This window comes from Equus asinus, chromosome 7 (genome assembly GCF_041296235.1).
Source record: "Equus asinus isolate D_3611 breed Donkey chromosome 7, EquAss-T2T_v2, whole genome shotgun sequence".
Taxonomy (NCBI): domain Eukaryota; kingdom Metazoa; phylum Chordata; class Mammalia; order Perissodactyla; family Equidae; genus Equus; species Equus asinus.
Genome location: NC_091796.1, coordinates 24,857,839 through 24,870,714, shown reverse-complemented (window position 1 = coordinate 24,870,714; position 12,876 = coordinate 24,857,839). Strand labels below are relative to the sequence as shown.

At 40.2% G+C, this 12,876-nt stretch overlaps 1 long non-coding RNA gene across 1 annotated transcript in view; it reads right to left on the bottom strand.

The window, feature by feature from the left end:
* Nucleotides 1-3,932: 3,932 nt before the first annotated feature.
* LOC123287352 (uncharacterized) overlaps nucleotides 3,933-12,876 on the bottom strand; it is a 60,368-nt gene continuing 51,424 nt past the window's right edge. The window contains exon 3 of the long non-coding RNA XR_011504399.1: nucleotides 3,933-4,053. This is a non-coding gene — a long non-coding RNA (uncharacterized lncRNA). The remainder of the gene's footprint in view (nucleotides 4,054-12,876) is intronic.

The window sequence follows — 12,876 nt, the reverse complement described above, 5'->3', positions numbered from 1 at the left end:
CTTGGTGTTCTGCTGGGTGTAAACCACCTCACAGAACATGAGAATCAGGCAAGGCTACTCTGACCATGATGAACCGAGACAAAAACTAGGTGTTTTGTTTCAGGGGGCAGCAAATTAATACTAAGAGAATGAGATTGCCTTTGCCAATAATTTAACACAGGTTCACTGTGGGATTCATAATAGTTTCACAAGCCAATAGCCTACAGGATAATGTCTCTTAATAAGCCAATAAAAAAAAAATAACATGCTCCAAACCAATGACAGATTAATCACACTATTTTTCCAAGCAAGGGGAGATAAAGGAATAAAGTCCAAATTTAATCCAGATGTACCTTCTTATATGAGTTTGCACTCAGGAGAGATGGCTAAACCAACCAAGGGCTGACTTCCAGCTGCCAGCGCAAAATACGAGTCCCTTGTTGCTAGAGCACGTTGCTAGGGAACAACGGTGCCGGGGTTGGTGGGCAGGCTGATCTCCTTCATGGGCCACTGAGCAGACTGAGCAGTTTGTCACGGCTACTGATAAGGGAGTCACCCTTACCACGCTAGGAGCTAATGCCCCAAGGTCTTCGGACAGCTTATTAGGTCAGCAAGGAGTGCCTTGCTGCTTCTCCACGTGTTCCTGCTGCTAAGCCCCCCAACAGTGCTGGCCCAGCTGAGCTACCGAGTGCTTATCAATGACAACAGATGAGATGATGACATCCTGACACAACTTACTTCATTCTTATATCAAAACAACAACTTTTTTCTTTTGGTCTTAGTCATAAACAAGTGCATTCGAAATCATATTAAACTAATACATAACACGAGGCCACTCCATCATCTTGTCTATACACAGACAGCACATGGGCGTTGTCCAAACCACAGAAATAACCAGACCCCACTCCAACCCCAATCCTGGCTAGTGTGCTTGACTACTAACACTTGACCAATTATAATTTTAGCCTCACTCCCTATAGATAAGATTTGAGATAAGCAATCATAGAGTTGTCCCTGCTTCCTAAGCAAACCCCAATTCAGAGTGAACCTCAACTTATGTGGCCCCTCTGCAAAATCACCCAACCAAAAGCCAAATTCTATGATAGGTGCTTTCTAACACCCTGTTACTGAGATGCCCCCCGTTCTCTATGGTGTGCATCCTTGATTGCTGCAATGAATACCTACAGGTGTGCTCCTGGTGCTCTTAGGCTGGAGGGCAGTGACAATCTCCACCCATGTGCTTAAGAATCAACTACGGCCCTGTCAATCAGGAAGAAGCCCTCCATTTGGGCACTGGGTACCATTTCCCCTCACCCACTCAAGGGCCTTGCTCTCAATTCTCCCTTCTCTGCATCATCGACTTTCCCTCTATTAGATCACTAGCACACTGATTGCAGCTAGGGGGACTCCTGAATCCTCTTCCCCTCCAGCTACTGCCCGAAGTCACTATCCTTTAAACCAAAACTCCTCAAAGATGCTCCATAGTTACTCTGTACTTGCTGACTTCATCCTCTCCTTCCACTCTCTCTTGAACCCACTCCAATCAGGTCTTACCCAGCCTCCACTGAAACCTACAAATTGCCAAATTCAAAGGTCAAATTAAAATCGTTATTTTACCAGATCCATGAGCATCATTTGACACAATGGATCACTCCCTCTTTTTTGTTTTTACTATTTTTTTGGAAAGATATAATTTCAAACGTACAGAAAAGCTGTAAGAGTAGTACAAGGAACTCCCTGGCTTTTTCCCAGATTCACCAATTGTTTATATTTTGCTTTATTTGTTTCATCATTCATTCACTCTCTTTCTCACTATACACACATAAACACTTATTTTCTGAATGATTTGAGAGTAAGTTTCAGACAAGATGCCCCTTTACCCTTAAGTATTTTTGTATGCATTTCCTAAGATCAAAGATATTCTCTGACATAAGCACAGTACCATTCCTTATCAAAATCAGAAAACTTAACATCGATGCAATACTATTACCTAATCTAATATCCCTTCTCTACTCTAAAGTTATTTTTCCCTTTGTAAATAAGTAATTTCTTGGGAGATGTTTTGAAACTATGTAAACAACCTCTTCCTTATCAAGCCTTCACCCACTAAGTTTTAGCATCCATTGATGATTTTCTAACTCTATCATTTCTTCTGTATATATTGGTTGGCATTCTATTATAAGGAAGAAATTTTCCTTCTTCTCCATTATTTTATTCATTTATTTATATTGGTAGGGACTCATGGGTTCTTATTTTATTCTGGGTTCTTGCAATGCCTTCCTAAGTGGTCTCCCACCCTTGCCACCAACAGAAATCTATTCTCAGCAGAACAGCAAGAGTGATCCTTTTAAACATAAAATGAAGCAAGTCACTCTTTTCAAAACCCTCAATGGCTAAGCTTAAGTACTTATAGTGCCATGAAAGGCCCTATGTGATCACCCCCCACTACTACTGCCACCGCTCACTTCTCTGATCTCACCTACTATGCTCCCTGCTTTCTCGCTCTATTTCAGCCATACTTGCCTTGAGCACACAGGCAGACTCCAGGCAGGCCTTTCATTCGCTGCACGCTCTGCCAGGAACATTCTCTGTACCTCCAAGCTTGCTCTTCACCTTCTTCAGGTCTTTGCTCAAATGTCACTTTTCGGTGAGCCTTTCTCTGATTCACCCTTTTTAAAATTGTAACCCAAACTCCCTGGCATTCTCTCTCTTCCCTACTTATTTTTCCCCACAGAACTTATTACTATCTGATGTAGTACATATTTTACTTATTTTATTTATTATCTATCTCTCCCCATTAGAATATAAACTCCATGAAGATACGGTTTTTTGCATCTTTTTTTTCATTCCTGTATCCCGGAACCTAGAAAAGTGTCCAGCTCATCATTTGTTGAAAAAAATACCCTTTTCATCCAGGGGGTCATGAATAGTCTCAGGAAGTCCAGGAAGCCCCTGAAGTTGTGTATAGTACTGTGCTTGTGGCTCTAGGAGGGAGAATTTCCATCATCTTTATCAAATTTTCTAAAGGGCCCTTTTTTTACCTAAGGTAGGTTAAGAACAACTAGGCTAGAGCATTTTTAACTAGTCTGTCATAGTTATTTATTGCAATAATTGGCATGCTGAGATACAGGTTTCAACTTTCATCAAGGCTGAAATGGGTAAACAGACAAATAAAGGTCTTTCATTGCCTGATAAAGCAAGTAATGCTCAGATATGTTAGCAATATCAGTGACTTCACACCCCTTGCCCCAAATAGTATCTTCTCTGTTGTTGAATCCTGAAAAATATGGATGTCAAATACCATCTGGTTTGCATCTAAAGTGAATAGAAGGCAACTTTAAAAACAATTTTCCGGGGCTGGTCCCGTGGTCGAGTGGTTAAGCTCGAGCGCTCCGCTTCGATGGCCCAGGGTTTCGCCAGTTTGGATCCTGGGCGCGGACATAGCACTGCTCATCGAGCCATGCTGAGGCAGCATCCCACATGCCACAACTAGGAGGACCCACAACTAAAAATATGTAACTATGTAGCAGGGGACTTTGGAGAGAAAAAGGAAAAATAAAATCTTTAAAAAAATAAATAAAAAATAAAAACAATTTTCCATCTCAAGCTGGTCTAAAAATTACATTTAAGACACTACGTGTACAGCAACCAGGAGAATGTGCCTCTCAGATCGCTAACTTCTAGGAATCTAATCGACCATCAGCCCCAGTCACTGTACCCTGAGATCCATCTCTTCATGCACATGGAAGGCATGCTTCCTGCAAGGCTGCTCTCAGCCAATGACTTAACACAGCGGGGACAGCAAGCCAGGCCCATGCCTGGGAGAGAGGGGACTCTCACAGGTGATTCTAGCTCAAAGCCTCGCCAAGCTCAGAACTGGATTTCAATCTAAAGTTCTTTCCTTACCTAGCCTTTCTTCCTTCTCGCTCTCTTCCACCTGGAATCAGACCTGCATCCCCGGTCTGAGGGCTCTCACAGCCTGCCAGCTCCTTCCTCACTTTCACTTCTTCCTGTCTTGGTGTCTGCCTCTTGGAGGATCCAGACTAACATAGCAGGTCCTTCAGGATGTAGGTCCTATAGGTTAGAAACATTGAAATTACTAGAGCTATTGTTAAAGTAATGAGACTTTCTGGATTTTCTGATATTGTTTCTTTTCTAGATCTATTGTCTGAACTCTAGATCACGTCGTGACTAGTCTCACTGGATTCTTTAATCTGTTCATCCAAGGGTGAAGAGGATCTCTGAACTGTTTGGACCAACACGCCTATATTGAATACCTTGCATTTTAACATTGAGAGCCCATTTTTAACATTCATCATGCTAATTAACAAGTCACTAGAGTCACCAATAAAATCCACGTTTTGACATTCAATATGCTGAGAAGCAAAGCACTGATTTTTGATCAAAATGACAATAGCAGAAAGTCTTGTGGCAGCTACTTTTGCAGTGTAGCCCTTCCTGATGTAAGATGCTCACTCCAGGACTCTTGATAACACATCAGATGACCACCCCTTAAATTAAAGCTTAAATTAATTGACAAATACTTAATATCAGACAAATATGCTGAAATATTTCAAAGCAAATTACAGCCTTTGTAGCAGATCATCTATCCCAATGATATTTAGAAAACTGTCACCACAGATTTGAGAGGAGAGGAATGGTGTTTAAAAATGCTATCAAAGTAATTTGAGTGAAATCAAAGTGCTACAATTGCAAAAAGAAACACAATGTATTTAGGGAATGAATAGAGGAAGAAGCAGGTGTGGATGAAGGAAACAAAAGTTTCGTGTCAGTCAGTTAAATTTGAGGTGCATATTAAACATATTTTGGGTGACACTCAGTATCCAACCCTATTACTTTGGAGCGATTCCCCGCTATGTATAGTGTTGCAAGGAACAGAATGTGCTGCCTTCCTCTGTGGAAGCCAAAGCTCATGGGGCAGGCTCCTCCTTCTCTCTGCCTCATGGCAGCCAAGAGCAGTGGCAAGCATGTAGTGGTGGTGTGTCAGTGGCAAGCATGTAGTGGTGGTGTGTCAGTGGCAGCGCCCTAAGAAGGCACTGAGGCAAGACCTTGGCTGTGGTGCCTGCTGCCTCCATTGATTCAAGTTTTCTGTCAATTCTGTGGGCTTTCCAATCTCCTTAAATTAGCCAAAATTGATCTCCACGCTTGTAACCAATAATTCTGATTGACACCCAATTAACATGTCTATTTATAAGTGTGTATATATTAGCCCATCAACAAGACTTTAAGCAAATGGAGGGCTGTGGTCATGTCTTTTGTTTATTTTGTATAGACTCAAATCTCTTTCTCACTCAGTTCAGGGCTCTTTCTCCATGTAGGTTTAAGCAGTGCTTGATTTCCATTACCAAATGATCGACAAAAAAGTTTCCAAATATAATTTGAATGAGGAAAACAAAGTCACGGAGTCCACCATGTTAGCACTTCATTGGCTCTGAAACTTGACCACTGCTTTTTACTAATTTGTAATCAGAGGTATTATTCTTCCCTTTTTCTTTAAATTTTTTTTAAAGATTGTCACCTGAGCTAACAACTGTTGCCAATCTTTTTTTTTTTAATTGCTTTTTCTCCCCCAATCCTCCCAGTACATAGTTGTATATTTTAGTTGTGGGTCCTTCTAGTTGTGCCATGTGGGACGCCGCCCCAGCATGGCCTGATGAGCAGTGCCATGTCTGCGCCCAGGATCTGAACTGGTGAATCCCTGGGCCACCAAAGCAGAGCACACAAACTTAACCACTTGGCCACAGGGCCGGCTATCCTTCCCTCTTAATTCCAGGTCAGTTACACCTTAGACAAGCTAATAGGCAGGTTCAATTACTGATTCAAGAAGACCACTGTTATATTACATGTAGGTTACCTCTAAGCAAAGAATGAGAGAGAAAAGGGAAGGCAGCCTTCTTCTATCTGTAGAAATTATATTGTTAGATATGCTAGGTATCACTTTGTAACGACTCACCTTTTAATAACACTTTACAAAGCATTTTCAACAAACACCATTTAGTCTTATAACAAAAGTTTGAGGCAAGAAGAGCAATTATTATCCTCACTCTACCAATGGAAAAACAGAGGCTCTTGGGGCAAGCCCGGTCGTGCAGCCATTAAGTGCACACATTCTGCTTTGGCAGCCCGGGGTTCGCTGGTTTGGATTCCAGGTGTGGACGTGGCACCGCTTGGCGCGCCATGCTGTGGTAGGCATCCCACATATAAAATAGAGGACGACGGGCACGGATGTTAGCTCAGGGCCAGTCTTCCTCAGCAAAAAGAGGGAGATTGGCAGCAGTTAGCTCAGGGCTAATCTTCCTCAAAAAGAAAGAAAAAAGAAAAAGAAAAACAGAGGCTCAGAAAAGTTAAACGAACCGACCAAGGTCACCTAAACACAAAGGGGCAAAATCAAGACTCAAACTATCAAACAGAAGTTCATGTTGCTAAGCAATGTGAAATGACAAATTGGGAAAATATTTGCAACTTATACCATAGTTAGTTATTATCCCTAAGATATAGAAAGCACCTAAAAACCAAGAAGAAAGAGACCATCAATACAATAAGAAACCAAGGAAAATATATTCATGAAAAGTTCACAGAAAAAGAGATGCAAATGACCCTTAAACTTATGAAAAGATACTCAACATAGCTCAATTATGACAGATTTTAAATTTAAATTAGTCTAAGATGTTAGATTGGCAAAAATCCAAAAGTTTGACACCATTAATGGCATTGAGGTTCTGAGGAAAAAGGTACTCTGATAAATTGCCAATGAAAGGAAAAGTGGTACAACCCCCATGGAGGGGATTTTAGCAATCTCTAGCAAAATTATACACACATTTACCTGTCAAGCCATCAATCCCATTTGTGGGAATCTATGGCAAAGATATACTTGCAGAAATAAAAAATAACTTATGCACAAAGCTATTTGTTATCACACTGTGATAGCAAGAGACTGGAAACAATCCAGGGACTGACTGAATAAACTATAATATAATCATTCAGTATTAGACAGCTGTGAAAAGGAATGAGGAAGAAATTTGTATGCTGATACAGGATTGTGTCAGCCAAGGAGGCATGCTGCTTGCAACTTCCTTGCAAAAATAACTTGCTGTCCAGCTGCAAGGAGTGCACCTTTACTGATACTTTTTGTTTTTCATGTGGATTTAAATTACCATCAGGGGTCACTTGCTTTCAGTCTGAAGAACTTCCCTGTAAAGTAAGTCTACTAGCAGCAAGTTCTCAGTTTTGTTTATTTGGGAATGTCTTTATTTCACCTTCATTATTGAAAGATAGCTTTGCCAGATATGGGATTCTTTGTTGAGAGGTTTTTAATCTGAACACTTATGAATATGTTATCCCACAGACTTCTGGCTTCCATTTGTTTCTGCCGAGAAATCAGCTGTTAATCTTCCTGAGGTTCTCTACTAAGTGATGAGTCATTTTCTTCTTGCTGCTTTCAAGCTTTTCTTCTTGTCTTCGCTTTCAGCATTTTTACTACAATGTGTCTGTTTGTGGATTTCTTTGTGTTTATGCTACTTGGAGTTTGTTGAGCTTCCTGGATGTGGAGATTATTGCTTTTTCAATAAATCTGTGAAGTTTTCAGCCATTATTTCTTTGAATATTTTTTCTGCTCCTTTCCCCCATCCTTCCGGTACTCCTACTATTTGTATGTTGGTGTGCTTAATGGTGTCATACATTTCTCTGAGGTTCTACTCATTTTTCTTCATTTTTTTGTCTCTGTTCTTTGGGTTGTATGATTTCTGTCAATCAAGCTGGAGGTTTGCGAATTCTTTCTTCTCTGTAAGTTCAAATCTACTGTTGAATCCCTCTACTGAATTTTCCATGTTACTGTACTTTTCAACTCCAGGATTTCCTTTTTATGTAATAATTTTTTTACCCCATATTGATATTCCTTATTTGATGTGATTGTCATCATACATCCTCTTACTTCTTTAATCATGATTTTCTGTAGTTCTTTGAAAATATTTATAATGGCTACTTTGAAAGCTTTGTCTGTTAAATCCAACATCTGGTCACTCTCATGGGCAGTTTCTGTTGCCTACTTTTTTTTTTTTCCAGTCATACTTTCCTGTTTCTTTACGTTTCTTATGATTTTTTGTTGGAAACTGCACATTTTAGACACTATATTATAGCAATTCTGGGTACTGCCCCCCACCTCTGGGATTTGTTATTCTTATTTGCCTGTTTGTTAGTTTAGTGACCGCTGGGTTATTTTAGTGGAACTATCCCCCCTCAGCCTACAGAGTTAACCCTCTGATATTTCTCCTCAGGACATGCAGCCTTGGGTATGCCCACATCCATCCTGGGATGACAATGATTTGGGCAGGACTCTCTTTGTCTACTTCCCTGACTACAGCCAGCTATTAAGCTCTTCTAATTGCCAGGCTGTTGCTCTATTTTCTTTTTTCAACAATGTCTCGGGGCATAAATTGTTCCAGAGACTAAAGCAATCAAATTTGAGTTCCTTTGAAGAAATAATTCCTCAGGTTAGTGTTTGAGTTTTGTTCTGACCTCAGGTAGGCTCCTCTCAATTGTCTCTTGCCCCTTGGTTCTCTTAGAAAAACTAGCTGCTGACAATTTAGCCTATATGTCCAATGATTCTACCAATCTCCTCCCAATCCCCTTTCACCATCATCTCCATTCATTTTGAGAGTGCCCTTAAGCTTGAATGTCTTCACATTCTGTTGTAAGTGAAGTCAGTCTGTTGGAAGAGATTGAGGTATGTTTTAGCCCTGCTTTTCTCCCCAGGCAAAATCTCTGAGCCAAGGCACTGGACCTAGAGAGCTATGGACAATGGCACATTACCCTCTCAGTGATACCACCAATTTAGGTGCTGGGGACTTGGGGAGGAAAGCAGTGACCTTGAAGCTGGGTACCTGAGGGTTACTGTAAATATTCAATAAAAACATGATTACCCTTCAACCTTGCTCTCAACACAGACACAGATGAAAAGAAGTTAATCTTGTTAATTTGCTGTTTTCTTGTTTAACCTGAGGGGTGACTCAAGGGTCACAAGGATTTATGGGCTTGTTTTGCAGAAGAAAAATAATGCTTTTAAGGAAGTTACTGATCACTAGATAACCAGACCCAGTTGCTGCTCTCCATGCCCAAAAGTCTGATTGCCCAAGGGTTTATCTGGAGTGAAAGAAACATGGACTTCCCATTTGTTTCTCTGAAATTCCTCCTCCCAAGCCCCTTAGCTCTATAAAGACCCTCTGCTTTCTTCTTTCATTAAGGCAGATTTGAGACAACCTATCCTCCCACCTTCTCATTTTGGCCAATTCAAATAAAATTTTTTCCATCTCCATGCACTATGCCTCAGTGATTAGCTTACTGTACACTGAGCACACAAACTTGAGATTAAGAGGTTTGATATCAACCTCAGGTCTTTTTGGCTGGCCTCTCTCAGCATGGAACCACCACATTAGCCAGGGCAAGGACAATCAGGGTCCTAGCAGTATTCTTGTTAGGGCATGGCCAAACCAAAGGCTCCATCCTACCTCTTAGTCACACTTGCCTAGAATTTAGCCTCAACAACCAGTAGCTAGGGACAGGATGAGAAACACTAACGTGCTAGCCCTACCTGGAAGACAGCCCTCTGACTGTGAGCTGGGAAGAGAGGGAGCCCTGGGTTACTGGTTGCACAAGTCTGCAGTGAAGGTTCAGTCTCACTGATTTGGGTGGGGGAAGGGAGGAAGCAGGTCTCAGTTCACATACAACAAACTCTCACTGTTTCTACTGAATTTTAATAGAGTTTTTGAATAAATGTTTCTTCATTTGCTAAATGTCCTTAGGACCATTTCCAGAGCTTTAAATGATCATTTTTTGATCATTTTAACCAGTTTTTCTGGGGAATGGGCCCATGGAGTTCCTTATGCTGTCATTCTGGAAGCTCCTCTAAAACTAATTTTAAGAAAGTGTCACCTATGGAAGGAAGGAATTAATATACTTCTGAATATAATTTTGACTTTGGAACCCATGTAAGTGATTTACATAACTAAAAAACAAAAAAGAAATACCTAAAAATAAATAAACAAAGCAATCTAATTGTATATCAGGTTGGCGGCATAACAACACAGAAAAAATCATTCTTAAGTAACCCAAAAACACAGTATTTTGACTGTACATACCTAGTAGGATATATCTAACGGTGTGCTGGGGTTAGTTTACTGCAGCTAAATCAAACAAATTATGTGAATGTCATTAGGAATCAAGATTTTTGATATAGTGACATTTGATATAAAATCAAAGAAATTAAGTAAAAACTCTATAATTTTACACTTGAATTGGAAATATCAGTATGAATTTGTAATTTATTTTACCTTAAAATATATATATTTCTTAGCTCTGTCCACCAAAAAGGCTTAGAACAAACCTCGAGATCTAACTCCCATGTGATAGGAAATGCAGGGGATAGAGGAACTGGTTAAATGATACCATGAAGATGCAATCAGCTAAGTCCAGAATCTGGGAAATTCTAGAGGACAAATGACCTAATTTCTTCCACAAATAAATGGCAAGAAAAAGGAGGCAAAAGAAACCATTAACATTTAAAAGAAACTTTAAAGAATTATACCAAATGCAATGTGTAAACATTTTTTGGATCCTAATTCAAACAAACCAAGTACATACGACATACTCCAGGAGTAATCACAGAAATTTGAACATTAAGCAGTAATTCAATGATAGTAATAAGTAATTGGATGTTATAACAAATCAGGTTCTATTAAAGAATTATTGTTAACTTTTTCAGGTGAGACGATAATATTGTAGTTTTTTAAGAGAGCTTTTTAAGTTTTTAATTTTATATTTTGATTTTCTGACTTGAACAAGTAAGCTTCAAAAAATTATGAGATGAACAGGAAAATTTGAACCGTGACTGGATATTTGATGATATTATGAAATTATTGTCTTTTGATGGTAATAATATTATGGTTGTACTTTTTAAAGTCCTTATCTTTTATATTTATATACTGAACTGCCCACTATCATTATGTAATGGTGAGTTTTTTTTTTTTTTTTTTTAAAGAAAAGATCCTTAAATGCTTCCAGAAGTGTGTATGGATAAAATGACATTGTGTCTGGAATTTGCTTTAAAATAATCCAGGGTTTTATTGTTGCTTTTGGAGGGGCAGAGGTTATAGGTGAAACGAGATGGACCAGCTATTACTAACTGTTGAAGGTGAGTGATGATTATACACAAAGGTTCATTAAATGTTTTCTCAACTTTCACGTACATTTAAAATTTCCCATTATGGGAAATTTTTAAAAAAAACAAAAAGTTCTACCCACTGTTCTCTAAAGATGGAATAACCTCTAAGAAGAGGAGTTGTAGGAAGCCTTGATGGGTGGGGAGAACAAGCCAGGAACCTCTGGAGAGGGCAGATCTATGGAGGGTACTGCTGTGGCGGACCTCTAGCGGAGTTGTGATCAAGACCTAGCTGTAGAATGTGTCTTCTTGAGCTCTTCTTAGCCAGGCAAGTGTCAGATAAACCAGGTTCAAGTTCCAGTGTATAATACTTTGCTAAATCAGACCCCACATGACCAAATCCACCTCATTTTTCCACTTCCGTAACATTAGTCTGTCTCAGCCATCCTACAACACCCAGCTCAAGTCCCACCTCTACTTATCTCATGGCTAGTAATAGCCCTTCTTCCATATATTTTTTTTTCTTTTTCCTGTGAGGAAGATTGGCCCTGAGCTAACATCTCTTGCCAATCTTCCTCTTCTTGCTTGAAGAATATTGTCGCTGAGCTAATACCTGTGCCAATCTTCCTCTATTTATGTGGGCCCTGGGCACAGCATGGTTTGATGAGCAGTGCTAGGTCCGCGCAGGATTTGACCTGCGAACCCTGGGGCCACCACAGCAGGGCACGTGAACTTAACCACTGCCACCAGGCCAGCCCCAGCTTTCTTACATATTCTTATCACTCATTTTGTCTTCTCATTTGTTCCCTCATGTTGTTACTTGACTGTTTCCTGATACATCTTTTCCCAACCTCAGTCGTGCTCCTAAAACCAGGGGCCATTACATATTTTAAAATTTGTCTCTGCATAACAATAATACTATCCACAAAGTTGGAGCTCAATTAATACTTGAATAAGTAAAGGCTTTGAAGAGGCCAAAGAGTAAATTATGGTTTATTGAGCAAAGCGGTCAGGGTGGGGTGGGGTGAGGGGCAACGGTTCCTGATTTCTCTCTCGTGGGAGTTTCAAAAACCCCACAGACACGGCACTTCTATTCCTGTTATGAAGCTGCTGGATATTTCGACCACCTCGAGTACATCGAGCAAAAATCAGTGCATCTGGCACTGCACAGAAGCTTGAAATATCTTTTTAAAAGTTGGAATATAAACCGAATGTGTCTTTTCCCCTTATGGTTGCAATCACCACGTGCAGTTTCCGCACACAGCAGCCCGGGCTTTTCACTCGCACGTCCAGCAGGCTATGCTGTGTAAGAGAACAGACCTGCAATGCTTGTGTGAGTCCAGCACAGGCAGCTTCAGATTTTAAGCAAATATTCCGGGTATCCCCAGAAGAGTAAAGTGGAATAGAAAGAGCGGAGACTCGTGATCTCTAGTGTGCTGCTATGAACTCTGATTCAAAGGCACATTGCTTTTTCCTCTTAAGGCACTGCAAGCTTAAACTTTTAGATTTAGTGACTGAAAGAGATTCATCCCAACGAAAGAATAGAAATTACAAAAACATACGCAGGAGCAAAGCATCAAGGAGAATATTTTTGTTTAAAAACATTACACGGAAAACAAAAAGCGGAGCAGTAAATGTTTTCACTTCGGGCGCTCTGGTCCTCACCGGTTCCTGTCACCATCTTACCCAGAGAACTGGTGCGGGAGAGGGAAGGAGGAGAGGGA